The sequence below is a fragment of the Saccoglossus kowalevskii genome, chromosome 5 (genome assembly GCF_978046115.1).
Source record: "Saccoglossus kowalevskii chromosome 5, keSacKowa6.1, whole genome shotgun sequence".
NCBI classification, from domain to species: Eukaryota; Metazoa; Hemichordata; class Enteropneusta; family Harrimaniidae; genus Saccoglossus; species Saccoglossus kowalevskii.
Genome location: NC_140645.1, coordinates 3905388 through 3925173, shown reverse-complemented (window position 1 = coordinate 3925173; position 19786 = coordinate 3905388). Strand labels below are relative to the sequence as shown.

At 42.5% G+C, this 19786-nt stretch overlaps 2 non-coding genes and 73 pseudogenes across 2 annotated transcripts; all 75 read right to left on the bottom strand.

Annotated features, from left to right (window-relative positions):
- Positions 1-190: 190 nt before the first annotated feature.
- Positions 191-310, bottom strand: LOC146742909 (5S ribosomal RNA; annotated as a pseudogene).
- Positions 311-406: 96 nt separating this feature from the next.
- Positions 407-526, bottom strand: LOC146742908 (5S ribosomal RNA; annotated as a pseudogene).
- A 96-nt stretch (positions 527-622) lies between these two features.
- LOC146742907 (5S ribosomal RNA) lies at positions 623-742 on the bottom strand (annotated as a pseudogene).
- A 96-nt stretch (positions 743-838) lies between these two features.
- LOC146742906 (5S ribosomal RNA) lies at positions 839-958 on the bottom strand (annotated as a pseudogene).
- A 312-nt stretch (positions 959-1270) lies between these two features.
- LOC146742905 (5S ribosomal RNA) lies at positions 1271-1390 on the bottom strand (annotated as a pseudogene).
- A 96-nt stretch (positions 1391-1486) lies between these two features.
- On the bottom strand, positions 1487-1606 carry LOC146742904 (5S ribosomal RNA; annotated as a pseudogene).
- Positions 1607-1701: 95 nt separating this feature from the next.
- Positions 1702-1821, bottom strand: LOC146742903 (5S ribosomal RNA; annotated as a pseudogene).
- Positions 1822-1916: 95 nt separating this feature from the next.
- On the bottom strand, positions 1917-2036 carry LOC146742902 (5S ribosomal RNA; annotated as a pseudogene).
- Positions 2037-2348: 312 nt separating this feature from the next.
- On the bottom strand, positions 2349-2468 carry LOC146742901 (5S ribosomal RNA; annotated as a pseudogene).
- Positions 2469-2564: 96 nt separating this feature from the next.
- On the bottom strand, positions 2565-2684 carry LOC146742900 (5S ribosomal RNA; annotated as a pseudogene).
- A 96-nt stretch (positions 2685-2780) lies between these two features.
- On the bottom strand, positions 2781-2900 carry LOC146742899 (5S ribosomal RNA; annotated as a pseudogene).
- Positions 2901-2996: 96 nt separating this feature from the next.
- On the bottom strand, positions 2997-3116 carry LOC146742898 (5S ribosomal RNA; annotated as a pseudogene).
- Positions 3117-3212: 96 nt separating this feature from the next.
- LOC146742897 (5S ribosomal RNA) lies at positions 3213-3332 on the bottom strand (annotated as a pseudogene).
- Positions 3333-3428: 96 nt separating this feature from the next.
- Positions 3429-3548, bottom strand: LOC146742896 (5S ribosomal RNA; annotated as a pseudogene).
- A 96-nt stretch (positions 3549-3644) lies between these two features.
- Positions 3645-3764, bottom strand: LOC146742895 (5S ribosomal RNA; annotated as a pseudogene).
- Positions 3765-3860: 96 nt separating this feature from the next.
- On the bottom strand, positions 3861-3980 carry LOC146742894 (5S ribosomal RNA; annotated as a pseudogene).
- A 96-nt stretch (positions 3981-4076) lies between these two features.
- Positions 4077-4196, bottom strand: LOC146742893 (5S ribosomal RNA; annotated as a pseudogene).
- Positions 4197-4292: 96 nt separating this feature from the next.
- LOC146742892 (5S ribosomal RNA) lies at positions 4293-4412 on the bottom strand (annotated as a pseudogene).
- Positions 4413-4508: 96 nt separating this feature from the next.
- LOC146742891 (5S ribosomal RNA) lies at positions 4509-4628 on the bottom strand (annotated as a pseudogene).
- A 96-nt stretch (positions 4629-4724) lies between these two features.
- LOC146742890 (5S ribosomal RNA) lies at positions 4725-4844 on the bottom strand (annotated as a pseudogene).
- Positions 4845-4940: 96 nt separating this feature from the next.
- On the bottom strand, positions 4941-5060 carry LOC146742889 (5S ribosomal RNA; annotated as a pseudogene).
- Positions 5061-5156: 96 nt separating this feature from the next.
- LOC146742888 (5S ribosomal RNA) lies at positions 5157-5276 on the bottom strand (annotated as a pseudogene).
- A 96-nt stretch (positions 5277-5372) lies between these two features.
- On the bottom strand, positions 5373-5492 carry LOC146742887 (5S ribosomal RNA; annotated as a pseudogene).
- A 96-nt stretch (positions 5493-5588) lies between these two features.
- Positions 5589-5708, bottom strand: LOC146742886 (5S ribosomal RNA; annotated as a pseudogene).
- Positions 5709-6018: 310 nt separating this feature from the next.
- On the bottom strand, positions 6019-6138 carry LOC146742885 (5S ribosomal RNA; annotated as a pseudogene).
- Positions 6139-6449: 311 nt separating this feature from the next.
- On the bottom strand, positions 6450-6569 carry LOC146742884 (5S ribosomal RNA; annotated as a pseudogene).
- A 96-nt stretch (positions 6570-6665) lies between these two features.
- On the bottom strand, positions 6666-6785 carry LOC146742883 (5S ribosomal RNA; annotated as a pseudogene).
- A 96-nt stretch (positions 6786-6881) lies between these two features.
- LOC146742882 (5S ribosomal RNA) lies at positions 6882-7001 on the bottom strand (annotated as a pseudogene).
- A 96-nt stretch (positions 7002-7097) lies between these two features.
- LOC146742881 (5S ribosomal RNA) lies at positions 7098-7217 on the bottom strand (annotated as a pseudogene).
- Positions 7218-7313: 96 nt separating this feature from the next.
- LOC146742880 (5S ribosomal RNA) lies at positions 7314-7433 on the bottom strand (annotated as a pseudogene).
- Positions 7434-7529: 96 nt separating this feature from the next.
- Positions 7530-7648, bottom strand: LOC146742879 (5S ribosomal RNA; annotated as a pseudogene).
- A 312-nt stretch (positions 7649-7960) lies between these two features.
- On the bottom strand, positions 7961-8080 carry LOC146742878 (5S ribosomal RNA; annotated as a pseudogene).
- A 96-nt stretch (positions 8081-8176) lies between these two features.
- LOC146742877 (5S ribosomal RNA) lies at positions 8177-8296 on the bottom strand (annotated as a pseudogene).
- A 96-nt stretch (positions 8297-8392) lies between these two features.
- Positions 8393-8512, bottom strand: LOC146742876 (5S ribosomal RNA; annotated as a pseudogene).
- Positions 8513-8607: 95 nt separating this feature from the next.
- On the bottom strand, positions 8608-8727 carry LOC146742875 (5S ribosomal RNA; annotated as a pseudogene).
- A 248-nt stretch (positions 8728-8975) lies between these two features.
- On the bottom strand, positions 8976-9095 carry LOC146742874 (5S ribosomal RNA; annotated as a pseudogene).
- Positions 9096-9191: 96 nt separating this feature from the next.
- LOC146742873 (5S ribosomal RNA) lies at positions 9192-9311 on the bottom strand (annotated as a pseudogene).
- Positions 9312-9407: 96 nt separating this feature from the next.
- LOC146742872 (5S ribosomal RNA) lies at positions 9408-9527 on the bottom strand (annotated as a pseudogene).
- Positions 9528-9623: 96 nt separating this feature from the next.
- LOC146742871 (5S ribosomal RNA) lies at positions 9624-9743 on the bottom strand. The gene has a single exon (XR_014929635.1). It is a non-coding gene; the product is annotated as a 5S ribosomal RNA (ribosomal RNA).
- A 96-nt stretch (positions 9744-9839) lies between these two features.
- Positions 9840-9959, bottom strand: LOC146742870 (5S ribosomal RNA; annotated as a pseudogene).
- Positions 9960-10055: 96 nt separating this feature from the next.
- LOC146742869 (5S ribosomal RNA) lies at positions 10056-10175 on the bottom strand (annotated as a pseudogene).
- Positions 10176-10270: 95 nt separating this feature from the next.
- LOC146742868 (5S ribosomal RNA) lies at positions 10271-10390 on the bottom strand (annotated as a pseudogene).
- Positions 10391-10702: 312 nt separating this feature from the next.
- LOC146742867 (5S ribosomal RNA) lies at positions 10703-10822 on the bottom strand. The gene has a single exon (XR_014929647.1). It is a non-coding gene; the product is annotated as a 5S ribosomal RNA (ribosomal RNA).
- A 96-nt stretch (positions 10823-10918) lies between these two features.
- On the bottom strand, positions 10919-11038 carry LOC146742866 (5S ribosomal RNA; annotated as a pseudogene).
- Positions 11039-11134: 96 nt separating this feature from the next.
- Positions 11135-11254, bottom strand: LOC146742865 (5S ribosomal RNA; annotated as a pseudogene).
- A 96-nt stretch (positions 11255-11350) lies between these two features.
- On the bottom strand, positions 11351-11470 carry LOC146742864 (5S ribosomal RNA; annotated as a pseudogene).
- Positions 11471-11782: 312 nt separating this feature from the next.
- LOC146742863 (5S ribosomal RNA) lies at positions 11783-11902 on the bottom strand (annotated as a pseudogene).
- Positions 11903-11998: 96 nt separating this feature from the next.
- On the bottom strand, positions 11999-12118 carry LOC146742862 (5S ribosomal RNA; annotated as a pseudogene).
- Positions 12119-12214: 96 nt separating this feature from the next.
- LOC146742861 (5S ribosomal RNA) lies at positions 12215-12334 on the bottom strand (annotated as a pseudogene).
- Positions 12335-12430: 96 nt separating this feature from the next.
- LOC146742860 (5S ribosomal RNA) lies at positions 12431-12550 on the bottom strand (annotated as a pseudogene).
- Positions 12551-12645: 95 nt separating this feature from the next.
- On the bottom strand, positions 12646-12765 carry LOC146742859 (5S ribosomal RNA; annotated as a pseudogene).
- A 96-nt stretch (positions 12766-12861) lies between these two features.
- LOC146742858 (5S ribosomal RNA) lies at positions 12862-12981 on the bottom strand (annotated as a pseudogene).
- Positions 12982-13077: 96 nt separating this feature from the next.
- On the bottom strand, positions 13078-13197 carry LOC146742857 (5S ribosomal RNA; annotated as a pseudogene).
- A 96-nt stretch (positions 13198-13293) lies between these two features.
- LOC146742856 (5S ribosomal RNA) lies at positions 13294-13413 on the bottom strand (annotated as a pseudogene).
- Positions 13414-13508: 95 nt separating this feature from the next.
- Positions 13509-13628, bottom strand: LOC146742855 (5S ribosomal RNA; annotated as a pseudogene).
- A 96-nt stretch (positions 13629-13724) lies between these two features.
- Positions 13725-13844, bottom strand: LOC146742854 (5S ribosomal RNA; annotated as a pseudogene).
- Positions 13845-13940: 96 nt separating this feature from the next.
- Positions 13941-14060, bottom strand: LOC146742853 (5S ribosomal RNA; annotated as a pseudogene).
- A 96-nt stretch (positions 14061-14156) lies between these two features.
- LOC146742852 (5S ribosomal RNA) lies at positions 14157-14276 on the bottom strand (annotated as a pseudogene).
- A 96-nt stretch (positions 14277-14372) lies between these two features.
- LOC146742851 (5S ribosomal RNA) lies at positions 14373-14492 on the bottom strand (annotated as a pseudogene).
- Positions 14493-14587: 95 nt separating this feature from the next.
- Positions 14588-14707, bottom strand: LOC146742850 (5S ribosomal RNA; annotated as a pseudogene).
- A 96-nt stretch (positions 14708-14803) lies between these two features.
- On the bottom strand, positions 14804-14923 carry LOC146742849 (5S ribosomal RNA; annotated as a pseudogene).
- A 96-nt stretch (positions 14924-15019) lies between these two features.
- Positions 15020-15139, bottom strand: LOC146742848 (5S ribosomal RNA; annotated as a pseudogene).
- A 96-nt stretch (positions 15140-15235) lies between these two features.
- On the bottom strand, positions 15236-15355 carry LOC146742847 (5S ribosomal RNA; annotated as a pseudogene).
- Positions 15356-15667: 312 nt separating this feature from the next.
- Positions 15668-15787, bottom strand: LOC146742846 (5S ribosomal RNA; annotated as a pseudogene).
- A 96-nt stretch (positions 15788-15883) lies between these two features.
- LOC146742845 (5S ribosomal RNA) lies at positions 15884-16003 on the bottom strand (annotated as a pseudogene).
- Positions 16004-16099: 96 nt separating this feature from the next.
- On the bottom strand, positions 16100-16219 carry LOC146742844 (5S ribosomal RNA; annotated as a pseudogene).
- A 96-nt stretch (positions 16220-16315) lies between these two features.
- Positions 16316-16435, bottom strand: LOC146742843 (5S ribosomal RNA; annotated as a pseudogene).
- Positions 16436-16530: 95 nt separating this feature from the next.
- On the bottom strand, positions 16531-16650 carry LOC146742842 (5S ribosomal RNA; annotated as a pseudogene).
- A 96-nt stretch (positions 16651-16746) lies between these two features.
- On the bottom strand, positions 16747-16866 carry LOC146742841 (5S ribosomal RNA; annotated as a pseudogene).
- A 96-nt stretch (positions 16867-16962) lies between these two features.
- Positions 16963-17082, bottom strand: LOC146742840 (5S ribosomal RNA; annotated as a pseudogene).
- A 96-nt stretch (positions 17083-17178) lies between these two features.
- On the bottom strand, positions 17179-17298 carry LOC146742839 (5S ribosomal RNA; annotated as a pseudogene).
- A 95-nt stretch (positions 17299-17393) lies between these two features.
- On the bottom strand, positions 17394-17513 carry LOC146742838 (5S ribosomal RNA; annotated as a pseudogene).
- A 96-nt stretch (positions 17514-17609) lies between these two features.
- LOC146742837 (5S ribosomal RNA) lies at positions 17610-17729 on the bottom strand (annotated as a pseudogene).
- Positions 17730-17825: 96 nt separating this feature from the next.
- LOC146742836 (5S ribosomal RNA) lies at positions 17826-17945 on the bottom strand (annotated as a pseudogene).
- A 96-nt stretch (positions 17946-18041) lies between these two features.
- LOC146742835 (5S ribosomal RNA) lies at positions 18042-18161 on the bottom strand (annotated as a pseudogene).
- Positions 18162-19786: the final 1625 nt, after the last annotated feature.

The following is a 19786-nucleotide window of genomic DNA, read 5'->3' as shown; positions in this document are numbered from 1 at the left end:
CGGTCTCCCATGCAAGTACTAACCATGCCCGAGGCAGATTAATTTCAGTGATCGGACGAGAACTGGTGTATTCTACACTGGTTTGACAGAAGTCTGAATATTCGTCAGAATTAGATGTCGTTTAATGCTTCGACTAGGCAAAAAATCCCGGGAAAAAGTTAGTATGTACTATGGAATTAAAATGTTGATGAGAAAACTGCACGTGGTATTCCCAGAAGGTCTCCCATGTAAGTATTAACCACGCCCGATGCAGCTTAACTTCAGCGATCGGACGAGAACTGGTGTACTCTGCAATGGTTTGGCAGTAGGCTGAATATTCGTCGGAATTGGATGTAATTTAATACTTCGGCTAGGCAACAAATCCCAGGAAAAAGTTGGTATGTACGGTGAAATAAAAATGTTGATAAGCCTACTGCACGTGGTATTCCCAGCCGGTCTCCCATGCAAGTACTAACCATGCCCGATGCAGCTTAACTTCAGTGATCGGACGAGAACTGGTGTATTCTGCAATGGTTTGGCAGTAGGCTGAATATTCGTCCTAATTGTATGTCATTTAATGCTTCGTCTAGGCAAAAAATCATGGGAAAAAGTTAGCATGAAATGTGGAATAAAAATGTTGATGAGCCTACTGCACGAGGTATTCCCAGCCGGTCTCCCGTGCAAGTACTAACCACGCCCGATGCGGCTTAGCTTCAGTGATCGGACGAGAACTGGTGTATTCTGCAATGGTTTGGCAGTAGGCTGAACATTTGTCAGAATTGGATGTAATTTAATACTTCTGCTAGGCAACAAATCCCGGGAAAAAGTTGGTATGTACGGTGGAATAAAAATGTTGATGAGCGTACTGCACGTGGTATTCCCAGCCGGTCTCACATCCAAGTACTAACCACGCCCGATGCAGCTTAACTTCAGTGATCGGACGAGAACGGGTGTATTCTGCAATGGTTTAGCAGTAGGCTGAATATTCGTCGGAATTGGATGTAACTTAATACTTCGGCTAGGCAAAAAATCCCGGGAAAAATTTAGTCTGTACGGTGGAATAAAAATGTTGATGAGACTAATGCACGTGGTATTCCCAGCCGGTCTCCCATGCAAGTAATAACCACGCTCGATGCAGCTTAACTTCAGTGATCGGACGAGAACTGGTGTATTTTGCAATGGCTTGGCAGTAGGCTGAATGTTCGTCCGAATTGTATGTCGTTTAATGCTTCGGCTATGCAAACAATCCCGGGAAAATGTTAGTATGTACGGTGGAATAAAAATGTTGATGAGCCTAATGCACGTAGTATTCCCAGCCGGTCTCCCATGCAAGTACTAACCACGCCGGATGCAGCTTAACTTCAGTGATCGGACGAGAACTTGTGTATTCTGCAATGGTTTGGCAGTAGGCTGAATATTCGTCGGAATTGGATGTCATTAAATGCTTCTGCTAGGCAAAAAATCATGGGAAAAAGTTGGTATGTACGGTGGAATAAAAATGTTGATAAGCCTACTGCACGTGGTATTCCCAGCAGGTCTCTCATGCTAGTACTAGCCACGCCCGATGCAGCTTAACTTCATTGATCGGACGAGAACTGGTGTATTCTGAAATGTTTTGGCAGTAGGCTGAATATTCATCGGAATTGGATGTCATTTAATGCTTCGGCTAAGCAAAAAATCTCGGGAAAATGTTAGTAAGTAATGTGGAATAAAATGTTGATAAGCCAACTGCACGTGGTATTCCCAGCCGGTCTCCCATGCAAGTACTAACCATGCCCGATGCAGATTAACTTCAGTGATCGGACGAGAACTGGTGTATTCTGCATTGGTTTGGCAGTAGGCTGAATATTCGTCGCAATTGGATGTCATTTAATGCTTCGGCTAGGCAAAAAATCATGGAAAAAGTTAGTATGTACGATGGAATAAAAATGTTCATCAGCCTACTGCACGTGGTATTCCCAGCCAGTCTCCCATGCAAGTACTAACCACGCCCGATGCAGCTTAACTTCAGTGATCGGACGAGAACAGGTGTATTCTGCAATGGTTTGGCAGTAGGCAGAATATTCATCGGAATTGGATGTCATTTAATGCTACGGCTAGGCAAAAAAATCATAGGAAATAGTTAGTATGTAATGTGGAATAAAAATGTTGATGAGCCTACTGCACGTCGTATTCCCAGCCGGTCTCTCATGCATGTACTAACCACGCCCGGTGCAGCTAAACTTCAGGGATCGGACGAGAACTGTGTGTTCTGCAATGGTTTGGCAGTAGGCTGAATATTTGTCAGAATTGGATGTCGTTTAACGTTTCGGCTAGGCAAAAAATCCCGGGGAAAAGTTAGCATGTACGGTGGAATAAAAATGTTGATAAGCCTACTGCACGTGGTATTCCCAGCCGGTCTTCCATGCAAGTACTAACCACGCCCGATGCAGCTTAACTTCAGCGATCGGACGAGAACTTGTGTACTCTGCAATGGTTTGGCAGTAGGCTGAATATTTGTCGGAATTGGATGTAATTTAATACTTCGGCTAGGCAACAAATCCCGGGAAAAAGTTGGTATATACGGTGAAAAAAAAATGTTGATAAGCCAACTGCACGTGGTATTCCCAGCCGGTCTCCCATGAAAGTACTAACCATGCCCGATGCAGATTAACTTCAGTGATCGGACGAGAACTGGTGTATTCTACACTGGTTTGACAGAAGTCTGAATATTCGTCAGAATTAGATGTCGTTTAATGCTTCGACTAGGCAAAAAATCCCGGGAAAAAGTTAGTATGTACTATGGAATAAAAATGTTGATGAGAAAACTGCACGTGGTATTCCCAGAAGGTCTCCCATGTAAGTACTAACCACGCCCGATGCAGCTTAACTTCAGTGATCGGACGAGAACTGGTGTATTCTGCAATGGTTTGGCAGTAGGCTGAATATTCGTCCTAATTGTATGTCATTTAATGCTTCGTCTAGGCAAAAAATCATGGGAAAAAGTTAGCATGTAATGTGGAATAAAAATGTTGATGAGCCTACTGCACGAGGTATTCCCAGCCGGTCTCCCGTGCAAGTACTAACCACGCCCGATGCGGCTTAGCTTCAGTGATCGGACGAGAACTGGTGTATTCTGCAATGGTTTGGCAGTAGACTGAATATTTGTCAGAATTGGATGTAATTTAATACTTCGGCTAGGCAACAAATCCCGAGAAAAAGTTGGTATGTACGGTGGAATAAAAATGTTGATAAGCCTACTGCACGTGGTATTCCCAGCAGGTCTCCCATGCTAGTACTAACCTTGCCCGATGCAGATTAATTTCAGTGATCAGACGAGAACTGGTGTATTCTGCATTGGTTTGGCAGTAGGCTGAATATTCGTCGCAATTGGATGTCATTTAATGCTTCGGCTAGGCAAAAATTCATGTAAAAAAGTTAGTATGTACGGTGGAATAAAAATGTTTATCAGCCTACTGCACGTGGTATTCCCAGCCGGTCTCCCATGCAAGTACTAACCACGCCCGATGCAGCTTAACTTCAGCGATCGGACGAGAACTGGTGTACTCTGCAATGGTTTGGCAGTAGGCTGAATACTCGTTGGAATTGGATGTAATTTAATACTTCGGCTAGGCAACAAATCCCGGGAAAAAGTTGGTATGTACGGTGAAATAAAAATGTTGATAAGCCAACTGCACGTGGTATTCCCAGCCGGTATCCCATGCAAGTACTAACCATGCCCGATGCAGATAAACTTCAGTGATCGGACGAGAACTGGTGTATTCTGCATTGGTTTGGCAGTAGGCTGAATATTCGTCGCAATTGGATGTCATTTAATGCTTCGGCTAGGCAAAAATTCATGGAAAAAAGTTAGTATGTACGGTGGAATAAAAATGTTCATCAGCCTACTGCACGTGGTATTCCCAGCCGGTCTCCCATGCAAGTACTAACCACGCCCGATGCAGCTTAACTTCAGTGATCGGACGAGAACTGGTTTAATCTGCAATGGTTTGGCCGTAGGCTGAATACTCGTCGGAATTGGATGTAATTTAATACTTCGGCTAGGCAACAAATGCCGGGAAAAAGTTGGTATGTACGGTGGAATAAAAATGTTGATGAGAAAACTGCACGTGGTATTCCCAGAAGGTCTCCCATGTAAGTACTAACCACGCCCGATGCAGCTTAACTTCAGCGATCGGACGAGAACTTGTGTACTCTGCAATGGTTTGGCAGTAGGCTGAATATTTGTCGGAATTGGATGTAATTTAATACTTCGGCTAGGCAACAAATCCCGGGAAAAAGTTGGTATATACGGTGAAAAAAAAATGTTGATAAGCCAACTGCACGTGGTATTCCCAGCCGGTCTCCCATGCAAGTACTAACCATGCCCGATGCAGATTAACTTCAGTGATCGGACGAGAACTGGTGTATTCTACACTGGTTTGACAGAAGTCTGAATATTCGTCAGAATTAGATGTCGTTTAATGCTTCGACTAGGCAAAAAATCCCGGGAAAAAGTTAGTATGTACTATGGAATAAAAATGTTGATGAGAAAACTGCACGTGGTATTCCCAGAAGGTCTCCCATGTAAGTACTAACCACGCCCGATGCAGCTTAACTTCAGCGATTGGACGAGAACTGGTGTACTCTGCAATGGTTTGGCAGTAGGCTGAATATTCGTCGGAATTGGATGTAATTTAATACTTCGGCTAGGCAACAAATCCCAGGAAAAAGTTGGTATGTACGGTGAAATAAAAATGTTGATAAGCCTACTGGACGTGGTATTCCCAGCCGGTCTCCCATGCAAGTACTAACCATGCCCGATGCAGCTTAACTTCAGTGATCGGACGAGAACTGGTGTATTCTGCAATGGTTTGGCAGTAGGCTGAATATTCGTCCTAATTGTATGTCATTTAATGCTTCGTCTAGGCAAAATATCATGGGAAAAAGTTAGCATGTAATGTGGAATAAAAATGTTGATGAGCCTACTGCACGAGGTATTCCCAGCCGGTCTCCCGTGCAAGTACTAACCACGCCCGATGCGGCTTAGCTTCAGTGATCGGACGAGAACTGGTGTATTCTGCAATGGTTTGGCAGTAGACTGAATATTTGTCAGAATTGGATGTAATTTAATACTTCGGCTAGGCAACAAATCCCGAGAAAAAGTTGGTATGTACGGTGGAATAAAAATGTTCATCAGCCTACTGCACGTGGTATTCCCAGCAGGTCTCCCATGCTAGTACTAACCACGCCCGATGCAGCTTAACTTCAGCGATCGGACGAGAACTGGTGTACTCTGCAATGGTTTGGCAGTAGGCTGAATACTCGTCGGAATTGGATGTAATTTAATACTTCGGCTAGGCAACAAATCCCGGGAAAAAGTTGGTATGTACGGTGAAATAAAAATGTTGATAAGCCAACTGCACGTGGTATTCCCAGCCGGTCTCCCATGCAAGTACTAACCATGCCCGATGCAGATAAACTTCAGTGATCGGACGAGAACTGGTGTATTCTGCATTGGTTTGGCAGTAGGCTGAATATTCGTCGCAATTGGATGTCATTTAATGCTTCGGCTAGGCAAAAATTCATGGAAAAAAGTTAGTATGTACGGTGGAATAAAAATGTTCATCAGCCTACTGCACGTGGTATTCCCAGCCGGTCTCCCATGCAAGTACTAACCACGCCCGATGCAGCTTAACTTCAGTGATCGGACGAGAACTGGTTTAATCTGCAATGGTTTGGCCGTAGGCTGAATACTCTCGGAATTGGATGTAATTTAATACTTCGGCTAGGCAACAAATGCCGGGAAAAAGTTGGTATGTACGGTGGAATAAAAATGTTGATAAACCTACTGCACGTTGTATTCCCAACTGATCTCCCATGCAAGTACTAAGCATGCCCGATGCAAATTAACTTCAGGTATCGAACGAGAGCTGGTGTATTCAGCATCGGTTTGGCAGTAGGCTGAATTTTCGTCGCAATTGGATGTCATTTAATGCTTCGGCTAGGCAAAAAATCATGGAAAAAGTTAGTATGTACGATGGAATAAAAATGTTCATCAGCCTACTGCACGTGGTATTCCCAGCCAGTCTCCCATGCAAGTACTAACCACGCCCGATGCAGCTTAACTTCAGTGATCGGACGAGAACAGGTGTATTCTGCAATGGTTTGGCAGTAGGCAGAACATTCATCGGAATTGGATGTCATTTAATGCTACGGCTAGGCAAAAAAATCATAGGAAATAGTTAGTATGTAATGTGGAATAAAAATGTTGATGAGCCTACTGTACGTCGTATTCCCAGCCGGTCTCTCATGCATGTACTAACCACGCCCGGTGCAGCTAAACTTCAGGGATAGGACAAGAACTGTGTGTTCTGCAATGGTTTGGCAGTAGGCTGAATATTTGTCAGAATTGGATGTCGTTTAACGTTTCGGCTAGGCAAAAAATCCCGGGGAAATTTAGCATGTACGGTGGAATAAAAATGTTGATAAGCCTACTGCACGTGGTATTCCCAGCCGGTCTCCCATGCAAGTACTAACCACGCCCGATGCAGCTTAACTTCAGCGATCGGACGAGAACTTGTGTACTCTGCAATGGTTTGGCAGTAGGCTGAATATTTGTCGGAATTGGATGTAATTTAATACTTCGGCTAGGCAACAAATCCCGGGAAAAAGTTGGTATATACGGTGAAATAAAAATGTTGATAAGCCAACTGCACGTGGTATTCCCAGCCGGTCTCCCATTCAAGTACTAACCATGCCCGATGCAGATTAACTTCAGTGATCGGACGAGAACTGGTGTATTCTACACTGGTTTGACAGAAGTCTGAATATTCGTCAGAATTAGATGTCGTTTAACGCTTCGACTAGGCAAAAAATCCCGGGAAAAAGTTAGTATGTACTATGGAATAAAAATGTTGATGAGAAAACTGCACGTGGTATTCCCAGAAGGTCTCCCATGTAAGTACTAACCACGCCCGATGCAGCTTAACTTCAGCGATCGGACGAGAACTGGTGTACTCTGCAATGGTTTGGCAGTAGGCTGAATATTCGTCGGAATTGGATGTAATTTAATACTTCGGCTAGGCAACAAATCCCAGGAAAAAGTTGGTATGTACGGTGAAATAAAAATGTTGATAAGCCTACTGCACATGGTATTCCCAGCCGGTCTCCCATGCAAGTACTAACCATGCCTGATGCAGCTTAACTTCAGTGATCGGACGAGAACTGGTGTATTCTGCAATGGTTTGGCAGTAGGCTGAATATTCGTCCTAATTGTATGTCATTTAATGCTTCGTCTAGGCAAAAAATCATGGGAAAAAGTTAGCATGTAATGTGGAATAAAAATGTTGATGAGCCTACTGCACGAGGTATTCCCAGCCGGTCTCCCGTGCAAGTACTAACCACGCCCGATGCGGCTTAGCTTCAGTGATCGGACGAGAACTGGTGTATTCTGCAATGGTTTGGCAGTAGGCTGAACATTTGTCAGAATTGGATGTAATTTAATACTTCTGCTAGGCAACAAATCCCGGGAAAAAGTTGGTATGTACGGTGGAATAAAAATGTTGATGAGCGTACTGCACGTGGTATTCCCAGCCGGTCTCACTCCAAGTACTAACCACGCCCGATGCAGCTTAACTTCAGTGATCGGACGAGAACGGGTGTATTCTGCAATGGTTTAGCAGTAGGCTGAATATTCGTCGGAATTGGATGTAACTTAATACTTCGGCTAGGCAAAAAATCCCGGGAAAAATTTAGTCTGTACGGTGGAACAAAAATGTTGATGAGACTAATGCACGTGGTATTCCCAGCCGGTCTCCCATGCAAGTAATAACCACGCTCGATGCAGCTTAACTTCAGTGATCGGACGAGAACTGGTGTATTTTGCAATGGCTTGGCAGTAGGCTGAATATTCGTCCGAATTGTATGTCGTTTAATGCTTCGGCTCTGCAAACAATCCCGGGAAAATGTTAGTATGTACGGTGAAATAAAAATGTTGATGAGCCTAATGCACGTGGTATTCCCAGCCGGTCTCCCATGCAAGTACTAACCACGCCGGATGCAGCTTAACTTCAGTGATCGGACGAGAACTTGTGTATTCTGCAATGGTTTGGCAGTAGGCTGAATATTCGTCGGAATTGGATGTCATTAAATGCTTCTGCTAGGCAAAAAATCATGGGAAAAAGTTGGTATGTACGGTGGAATAAAAATGTTGATAAGCCTACTGCACGTGGTATTCCCAGCAGGTCTCTCATGCTAGTACTAGCCACGCCCGATGCAGCTTAACTTCATTGATCGGACGAGAACTGGTGTATTCTGAAATGTTTTGGCAGTAGGCTGAATATTCATCGGAATTGGATGTCATTTAATGCTTCGGCTAAGCAAAAAATATCGGGAAAATGTTAGTAAGTAATGTGGAATAAAAATGTTGATGAGCGTACTGCACATGTTATTCCCAGCCGGTCTCACATCCAAGTACTAACCACGCCCGATGCAGCTTAACTTCAGTGATTGGACGAGAACGGGTGTATTCTGCAATGGTTTGGCAGTAGGCTGAATATTTGTCGGAATAGGATGTAATTTAATACTTCGGCTAGGCAAAAAATCCCGGGAAAAGTTAGTACGTACTGTGGTATAAAAATGTTGTTGAGCCTAATGCACGTGGTATTCCCAGCCGGTCTCCCATGCAAGTACTAACCACGCCAGATGCATCTTAACTTTAGTGATCGGACGAGAACTGGTGTATTCTGCAATGGTTTGGCAGTAGGCTGAATATTTGTCCGAATTGTATGTCATTTAATGCTTCGGCTAGGCAAAAAATCCCGGGGAAAAGTTAGTATGTACTATGGAATAAAAGTGTTGATGAGAAAACTGCACGTGGTATTCCCAGCAGGTCTCCCATGCAAGTACTAACCATGCCCGATGCAGATTAACTTCAGTAATCGGACCTGAACTGGTGTACTCTGCTTTGGTTTGGCAGTAGGCTGAATATTCGTCGAAATTGGATGTCATTTAATGCTGCACTGCACGTGGTATTCCCTGTCGGTCTCCCATCCAAGTACTAACCACGCCCGATGCAGCTTAACTTCAGTGATCGGACGAGAACTGGTGTATTCTGCAATGGTTTGGCAGTAGGCTGAATATTCGTCCGAATTGTATGTCATTTAATGCTTCGTCTAGGCAAAAAATCATGGGAAAAAGTTAGTATGTAATGTGGAATAAAAATGTTGATGAGCCTACTGCACGTGGTATTCCCAGCTGGTCTCCTGTGCAAGTACTAACCACGCCCGATGCGGCTTAACTTCAGTAATCGGACGAGAACTGGTGTATTCTGCAATGGTTTGGCAGTAGACTGAATATTTGTCAGAATTGGATGTAATTTAATACTTCGGCTAGGCAACAAATCCCGAGAAAAAGTTGGTATGTACGGTGGAATAAAAATGTTGATAAGCCTACTGCACGTGGTATTCCCAGCAGGTCTCCCATGCTAGTACTAACCATGCCCGATGCAGATTAACTTCAGTGATCAGACGAGAACTGGTGTATTCTGCATTGGTTTGGCAGTAGGCTGAATATTCGTCGCAATTGGATGTCATTTAATGCTTCGGCTAGGCAAAAATTCATGGAAAAAAGTTAGTATGTACGGTGGAATAAAAATGTTCATCAGCCTACTGCACGTGGTATTCCCAGCCGGTCTCCCATGCAAGTACTAACCACGCCCGATGCAGCTTAACTTCAGTGATCGGACGAGAACTGGTGTATTCTGCAATGGTTTGGCAGTAGGCTGAATATTTGTCGGAATAGGATGTCATTTAATGCTTCGGCTAGGCAAAAATTCATGGAAAAAAGTTAGTATGTACGGTGGAATAAAAATGTTCATCAGCCTACTGCACATGTTATTCCCAGCCGGTCTCACATCCAAGTACTAACCACGCCCGATGCAGCTTAACTTCAGTGATCGGACGAGAACTGGTGTATTCTGCATTGGTTTGGCAGTAGGCTGAATATTCGTCGCAATTGGATGTCATTTAATGCTTCGGCTAGGCAAAAATTCATGGAAAAAAGTTAGTATGTACGGTGGAATAAAAATGTTCATCAGCCTACTGCACGTGGTATTCCCAGCCGGTCTCCCATGCAAGTACTAACCACGCCCGATGCAGCTTAACTTCAGTGATTGGACGAGAACTGGTGTATTCTGCAATGGTTTGGCAGTAGGCTGAATATTTGTCGGAATAGGATGTAATTTAATACTTCGGCTAGGCAAAAAATCCCGGGAAAAGTTAGTACGTACTGTGGTATAAAAATGTTGTTGAGCCTAATGCACGTGGTATTCCCAGCCGGTCTCCCATGCAAGTACTAACCACGCCAGATGCATCTTAACTTTAGTGATCGGACGAGAACTGGTGTATTCTGCAATGGTTTGGCAGTAGGCTGAATATTCGTCCGAATTGTATGTCATTTAATGCTTCGGCTAGGCAAAAAATCCCGGGGAAAAGTTAGTATGTACTATGGAATAAAAGTGTTGATGAGAAAACTGCACGTGGTATTCCCAGCAGGTCTCCCATGCAAGTACTAACCATGCCCGATGCAGATTAACTTCAGTAATCGGACCTGAACTGGTGTACTCTGCATTGGTTTGGCAGTAGGCTGAATATTCGTCGAAATTGGATGTCATTTAATGCTTCGGCTAGGCAAAAAATCATTGAAAAATTTTAGTATGTACGATGGAATAAAAATGTTCATCAGCCTACTGCACGTGGTATTCCCTGCCGGTCTCCCATCCAAGTACTAACCACGCCCGATGCAGCTTAACTTCAGTGATCGGACGAGAACTGGTGTATTCTGCAATGGTTTGGCAGTAGGCTGAATATTCGTCCGAATTGTATGTCATTTAATGCTTCGTCTAGGCAAAAAATCATGGGAAAAAGTTAGTATGTAATGTGGAATAAAAATGTTGATGAGCCTACTGCACGTGGTATTCCCAGCTGGTCTCCTGTGCAAGTACTAACCACGCCCGATGCGGCTTAACTTCAGTAATCGGACGAGAACTGGTGTATTCTGCAATGGTTTGGCAGTAGACTGAATATTTGTCAGAATTGGATGTAATTTAATACTTCGGCTAGGCAACAAATCCCGAGAAAAAGTTGGTATGTACGGTGGAATAAAAATGTTGATAAGCCTACTGCACGTGGTATTCCCAGCAGGTCTCCCATGCTAGTACTAACCATGCCCGATGCAGATTAACTTCAGTGATCAGACGAGAACTGGTGTATTCTGCATTGGTTTGGCAGTAGGCTGAATATTCGTCGCAATTGGATGTCATTTAATGCTTCGGCTAGGCAAAAATTCATGGAAAAAAGTTAGTATGTACGGTGGAATCAAAATGTTCATCAGCCTACTGCACGTGGTATTCCCAGCCGGTCTCCCATGCAAGTACTAACCACGCCCGATGCAGCTTAACTTCAGTGATCGGATGAGAACTGGTGTATTCTGCAATGGTTTGGCCGTAGGCTGAATACTCGTCGGAATTGGATGTAATTTAATACTTCGGCTAGGCAACAAATGCCGGGAAAAAGTTGGTATGTACGGTGGAATAAAAATGTTGATAAACCTACTGCACGTTGTATTCCCAACTGATCTCCCATGCAAGTACTAAGCATGCCCAATGCAAATTAACTTCAGGTATCGGATGAGAGCTGGTGTATTCAGCATCGGTTTGGCAGTAGGCTGAATATTTGTCAGAATTGGATGTCGTTTAACGTTTCGGCTAGGCAAAAAATCCCGGGGAAAAGTTAGCATGTACGGTGGAATAAAAATGTTGATAAGCCTACTGCACGTGGTATTCCCAGCCGGTCTCCCATGCAAGTACTAACCACGCCCGATGCAGCTTAACTTCAGCGATCGGAAGAAAACTGGTGTACTCTGCTTTAATTTGGCAGTAGGCTGAATATTCGTCAGAATTAGATGTCATTTAATGCTTCGACTAGGCAAAAAATCCCGGGAAAAAGTTAGTATGTACTATGGAATAAAAATGTTGATGAGAAAACTGCACGTGGTATTCCCAGAAGGTCTCCCATGTAAGTACTAACCACGCCCGATGCAGCTTAACTTCAGCGATCGGACGAGAACTGGTGTACTCTGCAATGGTTTGGCAGTAGGCTGAATATTCGTCGGAATTGGATGTAATTTAATACTTCGGCTAGGCAACAAATCCCAGGAAAAAGTTGGTATGTACGGTGAAATAAAAATGTTGATAAGCCTACTGCACGTGGTATTCCCAGCCGGTCTCCCATGCAAGTACTAACCATGCCCGATGCAGATTAACTTCAGTAATCAGACGAGAACTGGTGTACTCTGCTTTGGTTTGGCAGTAGGCTGAATATTCGTCGAAATTGTATGTCATTTAATGCTTCGGCTAGGCAAAAAATCATGGAAAAATGTTAGTATATACGATGGAATAAAAATGTTCATCAGCCTACTGCACGTGGTATTCCCTGCCGGTCTCCCATGCAAGTACTAACCACGCCCGATGCAGCTTAACTTCAGTGATCGGACGAGAACTGGTGTATTCTGCAATGGTTTGGCAGTAGGCTGAATACTCGTCGGAATTGGATGTCATTAAATGCTACGGCTAGGCAAAAAATCATGGGAAAAGTTAGTATGTAATGTGGAATAAAAATGTTGCTGAACCTACTGCACGTGGTATTCTCAGCCGGTCTCCCATGCAAGTACTAACCACTACCGATGCAGCTTAACTTCAGTGATCGGACAAGAACTGGTGTGTTCTGCAATGGTTTGGCAGTAGGCTGAATATTTGTTGGAATTGGATGTAATTTAATACTTCGGCTAGGCAAAAAATCCCGGAAAAAAGTTAGTGTGTACGGTGGAATAATAATGTTGATGAGCCTAATGCACGTGGTATTCCCAGCCAGTCTCCCATGCAAGTACTAACCACGCCCGATGCAGCTTAACTTCAGTGATCGGATGGGAACTGGTGTATTCTGCAATGGTTTGGCAGTAGGCTGAATATTCGTCCGAATTGTATGTCATTTAATGCTTCGTCTAGGCAAAAAATCATGGGGAAAAGTTAGTATGTAATGTGGAATAAAAATGTTGATGAGCCTACTGCACGTGGTTTTCCCAGCTAGTCTCCCGTGCAAGTACTAACCACGCCCGATGCAGCTTAACTTCAGTGATCGGACGAGAACTGGTGTATTCTGCAATGGTTTGGCAGTAGGCTGAATAACTGTCGGAATTGGATGTAATTTAAAACTTCGGCTAGGCAACAAATCCCGAGAAAAAGTTGGTATGTACGGTGGAATAAAAATGTTGATAAGCCTACTGCACGTGGTATTCCCAGCCGGTCTCCCATGCAAGTACTAACCATGCCGAATGCAGATTAACTTCAGTGATCGGACGAGAACTGATGTACTCTGCATTGGTTTGGCAGTAGGCTGAATATTAGTCGGAATTGGATGTAATTTAATACTTCGGCTAGGCAACAAATCCAGGAAAAAAGTTTGTATGTACTGTGAAATAAAATGTTGATAAGCCTACTGCACGTGGTATTCCCAGCCGGTCTCCCATGCAAGTACTAACCATGCCCGATGCAGATTAACTTCAGCGATCGGACGAGAACTGGTGTACTCTGCAATGGTTTGGCAGTAGGCTGAATATTTGTCGGAATTGGATGTAATTTAATACTTCGGCTAGGCAACAAATCCCGGGAAAAAGTTGGTATGTACGGTGAAATAAAAATGTTGCTGAACCTACTGCACGTGGTATTCTCAGCCGGTCTCCCATGCAAGTACTAACCACTCCCGATGCAGCTTAACTTCAGTGATCGGACAAGAACTGGTGTGTTCTGCAATGGTTTGGCAGTAGGCTGAATATTTGTTGGAATTGGATGTAATTTAATACTTCGGCTAGGCAAAAAATCCCGGAAAAAAGTTAGTGTGTACGGTGGAATAATAATGTTGATGAGCCTAATGCACGTGGTATTCCCAGCCAGTCTCCCATGCAAGTACTAACCACGCCCGATGCAGCTTAACTTCAGTGATCGGATGGGAACTGGTGTATTCTGCAATGGTTTGGCAGTAGGCTGAATATTCGTCCGAATTGTATGTCATTTAATGCTTCGTCTAGGCAAAAAATCATGGGGAAAAGTTAGTATGTAATGTGGAATAAAAATGTTGATGAGCCTACTGCACGTGGTTTTCCCAGCTAGTCTCCCGTGCAAGTACTAACCACGCCCGATGCAGCTTAACTTCAGTGATCGGACGAGAACTGGTGTATTCTGCAATGGTTTGGCAGTAGGCTGAATAACTGTCGGAATTGGATGTAATTTAAAACTTCGGCTAGGCAACAAATCCCGAGAAAAAGTTGGTATGTACGGTGGAATAAAAATGTTGATAAGCCTACTGCACGTGGTATTCCCAGCCGGTCTCCCATGCAAGTACTAACCATGCCGAATGCAGATTAACTTCAGTGATCGGACGAGAACTGATGTACTCTGCATTGGTTTGGCAGTAGGCTGAATATTAGTCGGAATTGGATGTAATTTAATACTTCGGCTAGGCAACAAATCCAGGAAAAAAGTTTGTATGTACTGTGAAATAAAATGTTGATAAGCCTACTGCACGTGGTATTCTCAGCCGGTCTCCCATGCAAGTACTAACCATGCCCGATGCAGATTAACTTCAGTGATCGGACGAGAACTGGTGTATTCTGCAATGGTTTGGCAGTAGGCTGAATATTCGTCCGAATTGTATGTCATTTAATGCTTCGTCTAGGCAAAAAATCATGGGGAAAAGTTAGTATGTAATGTGGAATAAAAATGTTGATGAGCCTACTGCACGTGGTATTCCCAGCTGGTCTCCTGTGCAAGTACTAACCACGCCCGATGCGGCTTAACTTCAGTAATCGGACGAGAACTGGTGTATTCTGCAATGGTTTGGCAGTAGACTGAATATTTGTCAGAATTGGATGTAATTTAATACTTCGGCTAGGCAACAAATCCCGAGAAAAAGTTGGTATGTACGGTGGAATAAAAATGTTGATAAGCCTACTGCACGTGGTATTCCCAGCAGGTCTCCCATGCTAGTACTAACCATGCCCGATGCAGATTAACTTCAGTGATCAGACGAGAACTGGTGTATTCTGCATTGGTTTGGCAGTAGGCTGAATATTCGTCGCAATTGGATGTCATTTAATGCTTCGGCTAGGCAAAAATTCATGGAAAAAAGTTAGTATGTACGGTGGAATCAAAATGTTCATCAGCCTACTGCACGTGGTATTCCCAGCCGGTCTCCCATGCAAGTACTAACCACGCCCGATGCAGCTTAACTTCAGTGATCGGATGAGAACTGGTGTATTCTGCAATGGTTTGGCCGTAGGCTGAATACTCGTCGGAATTGGATGTAATTTAATACTTCGGCTAGGCAACAAATGCCGGGAAAAAGTTGGTATGTACGGTGGAATAAAAATGTTGATAAACCTACTGCACGTTGTATTCCCAACTGATCTCCCATGCAAGTACTAAGCATGCCCAATGCAAATTAACTTCAGGTATCGGATGAGAGCTGGTGTATTCAGCATCGGTTTGGCAGTAGGCTGAATATTTGTCAGAATTGGATGTCGTTTAACGTTTCGGCTAGGCAAAAAATCCCGGGGAAAAGTTAGCATGTACGGTGGAATAAAAATGTTGATAAGCCTACTGCACGTGGTATTCCCAGCCGGTCTCCCATGCAAGTACTAACCACGCCCGATGCAGCTTAACTTCAGCGATCGGAAGAAAACTGGTGTACTCTGCTTTAATTTGGCAGTAGGCTGAATATTCGTCAGAATTAGATGTCATTTAATGCTTCGACTAGGCAAAAAATCCCGGGAAAAAGTTAGTATGTACTATGGAATAAAAATGTTGATGAGAAAACTGCACGTGGTATTCCCAGAAGGTCTCCCATGTAAGTACTAACCACGCCCGATGCAGCTTAACTTCAGCGATCGGACGAGAACTGGTGTACTCTGCAATGGTTTGGCAGTAGGCTGAATATTCGTCGGAATTGGATGTAATTTAATACTTCGGCTAGGCAACAAATCCCAGGAAAAAGTTGGTATGTACGGTGAAATAAAAATGTTGATAAGCCTACTGCACGTGGTATTCCCAGCCGGTCTCCCATGCAAGTACTAACCATGCCCGATGCAGATTAACTTCAGTAATCAGACGAGAACTGGTGTACTCTGCTTTGGTTTGGCAGTAGGCTGAATATTCGTCGAAATTGTATGTCATTTAATGCTTCGGCTAGGCAAAAAATCATGGAAAAATGTTAGTATATACGATGGAATAAAAATGTTCATCAGCCTACTGCACGTGGTATTCCCTGCCGGTCTCCCATGCAAGTACTAACCACGCCCGATGCAGCTTAACTTCAGTGATCGGACGAGAACTGGTGTATTCTGCAATGGTTTGGCAGTAGGCTGAATACTCGTCGGAATTGGATGTCATTAAATGCTACGGCTAGGCAAAAAATCATGGGAAAAGTTAGTATGTAATGTGGAATAAAAATGTTGCTGAACCTACTGCACGTGGTATTCTCAGCCGGTCTCCCATGCAAGTACTAACCACTACCGATGCAGCTTAACTTCAGTGATCGGACAAGAACTGGTGTGTTCTGCAATGGTTTGGCAGTAGGCTGAATATTTGTTGGAATTGGATGTAATTTAATACTTCGGCTAGGCAAAAAATCCCGGAAAAAAGTTAGTGTGTACGGTGGAATAATAATGTTGATGAGCCTAATGCACGTGGTATTCCCAGCCAGTCTCCCATGCAAGTACTAACCACGCCCGATGCAGCTTAACTTCAGTGATCGGATGGGAACTGGTGTATTCTGCAATGGTTTGGCAGTAGGCTGAATATTCGTCCGAATTGTATGTCATTTAATGCTTCGTCTAGGCAAAAAATCATGGGGAAAAGTTAGTATGTAATGTGGAATAAAAATGTTGATGAGCCTACTGCACGTGGTTTTCCCAGCTAGTCTCCCGTGCAAGTACTAACCACGCCCGATGCAGCTTAACTTCAGTGATCGGACGAGAACTGGTGTATTCTGCAATGGTTTGGCAGTAGGCTGAATAACTGTCGGAATTGGATGTAATTTAAAACTTCGGCTAGGCAACAAATCCCGAGAAAAAGTTGGTATGTACGGTGGAATAAAAATGTTGATAAGCCTACTGCACGTGGTATTCCCAGCCGGTCTCCCATGCAAGTACTAACCATGCCGAATGCAGATTAACTTCAGTGATCGGACGAGAACTGATGTACTCTGCATTGGTTTGGCAGTAGGCTGAATATTAGTCGGAATTGGATGTAATTTAATACTTCGGCTAGGCAACAAATCCAGGAAAAAAGTTTGTATGTACTGTGAAATAAAATGTTGATAAGCCTACTGCACGTGGTATTCCCAGCCGGTCTCCCATGCAAGTACTAACCATGCCCGATGCAGATTAACTTCAGCGATCGGACGAGAACTGGTGTACTCTGCAATGGTTTGGCAGTAGGCTGAATATTTGTCGGAATTGGATGTAATTTAATACTTCGGCTAGGCAACAAATCCCGGGAAAAAGTTGGTATGTACGGTGAAATAAAAATGTTGCTGAACCTACTGCACGTGGTATTCTCAGCCGGTCTCCCATGCAAGTACTAACCACTCCCGATGCAGCTTAACTTCAGTGATCGGACAAGAACTGGTGTGTTCTGCAATGGTTTGGCAGTAGGCTGAATATTTGTTGGAATTGGATGTAATTTAATACTTCGGCTAGGCAAAAAATCCCGGAAAAAAGTTAGTGTGTACGGTGGAATAATAATGTTGATGAGCCTAATGCACGTGGTATTCCCAGCCAGTCTCCCATGCAAGTACTAACCACGCCCGATGCAGCTTAACTTCAGTGATCGGATGGGAACTGGTGTATTCTGCAATGGTTTGGCAGTAGGCTGAATATTCGTCCGAATTGTATGTCATTTAATGCTTCGGCTAGGCAAAAAATAATAGGAAAAAGTTAGTATGTAATGTGGAATAAAAATGTTGATGAGCCTTCTGCACGAGGTATTCCCAGCCGGTCTCCCATGCAAGTACTAACCACTCCCGATGCAGCTTAACTTCAGTGATCGGACGAGAACTGGTGTATTCTGCAATGGTTAGGCAGTAGGCTGAATATTCGTTGCAATTGGATGTCATTTATTGCTTCGGCTATGCAAAAAATCCCTCGAAAAAAGTTAGTATGTACGAAACTAATATGTAGTCTAATTATGTATGCAACTAATAAGTATTCTAATTATGTATGCAACTAATAAGTATTCTAATTATGTATGCAACTAATAAGTATTCTAATTATGTATGCAACTAATAAGAATTCTAATTATGTATGCAACTAATAAGTATTCTAATTATGTATGCAACTAATAAGTATTCTAATTATGTATGCAACTAATAAGTATTCTAATTGGGTATGCAACTAATAAGTATTCTAATTATATAACCCACAGCTAACCAGAATTACACTAATTATGTATGCAACTAATAAGTATTCTAATTATGTATGCAACTAATAAGTATTCTAATTATGGATGCAACTAATAAGTATTCTAATTATGTATGCAACTAATACGTATTCTAATTGGGTATGCAACTAATAAGTATTCTAATTATATAACCCACAGCTAACCACAATTCCACTAATTATGTATGCAACTTATAAGTATTCTAATTATGTATGCAACTAATAAGTATTCTAATTATGTATGCAACTAATACGTATTCTAATTGGGTATGCAACTAATACGTATTCTAATTATATAACCCACAGCTAACCAGAATTACACTAATTATGTATGCAACTAATAAGTATTCTAATTATGTATGCAACTAATAAGTATTCTAATTATGTATGCAAATAATAAGTATTCTAATTATGTATGCAACTAATAAGTATTCTAATTATGTATGCTACTAATAAGTATTCTAATTATGTATGTAACTAATAAGTATTCTAATTATGTATGCAACTTATAAGTATTCTAAATATGTATGCAACTAATAAGTATTCTAATTATGTATGTAACTAATAAGTATTCTAATTATGTATGCAACTAATAAGTATTCTAATTATGTATGCAACTAATAAGTATTCTAATTATGTATGCAACTAATAAGTATTCTAATTATGTATGAAACTAATAAGTAGTCTAATTATGTATGCAACTAATAAGTGTTCTAATTATGTATGCAACTAATAAGTATTCTAATTGGCTTTGCAACTAATAAGTATTCACAGCACAGAGTACTTAATTCACCTCAACTTATCCGAGTGGGTGAAGATGGTATTATTTCAGTGGGTATCTTCACAGCGATTCACCAACTTTGACAATGAAGTAGCATGTCTTCCTTCAACTACCATATGACTTTACGGGGAATATCTCAATACAGCCTAGTTTTCCAATCAATCGATGTTGGTCAATTATCCTATTTGTCCGACGGACATGAGGAGGGTGAAGGACAACTTTTGGAACACAATCATCTTATTGAGAATCTTGATGGAGATAGTGTTTATGTCTAACATATAATGAGATACTTAAGTCACATATACTCTTGTGTTGAAACAACCAGAATTCTAATGTTAAACCAAATACACCAACCAGTACAAACTGTATATACAACTCAATTTACTGCACGGTGAATGTGACAAAACTTAGTACATTCACCTGACTTCATCCTTGTGGTTTAATAAGTTTTTAAAACCATATAACCCAACTGGTGAATGGGAGTTTATTTGTGAA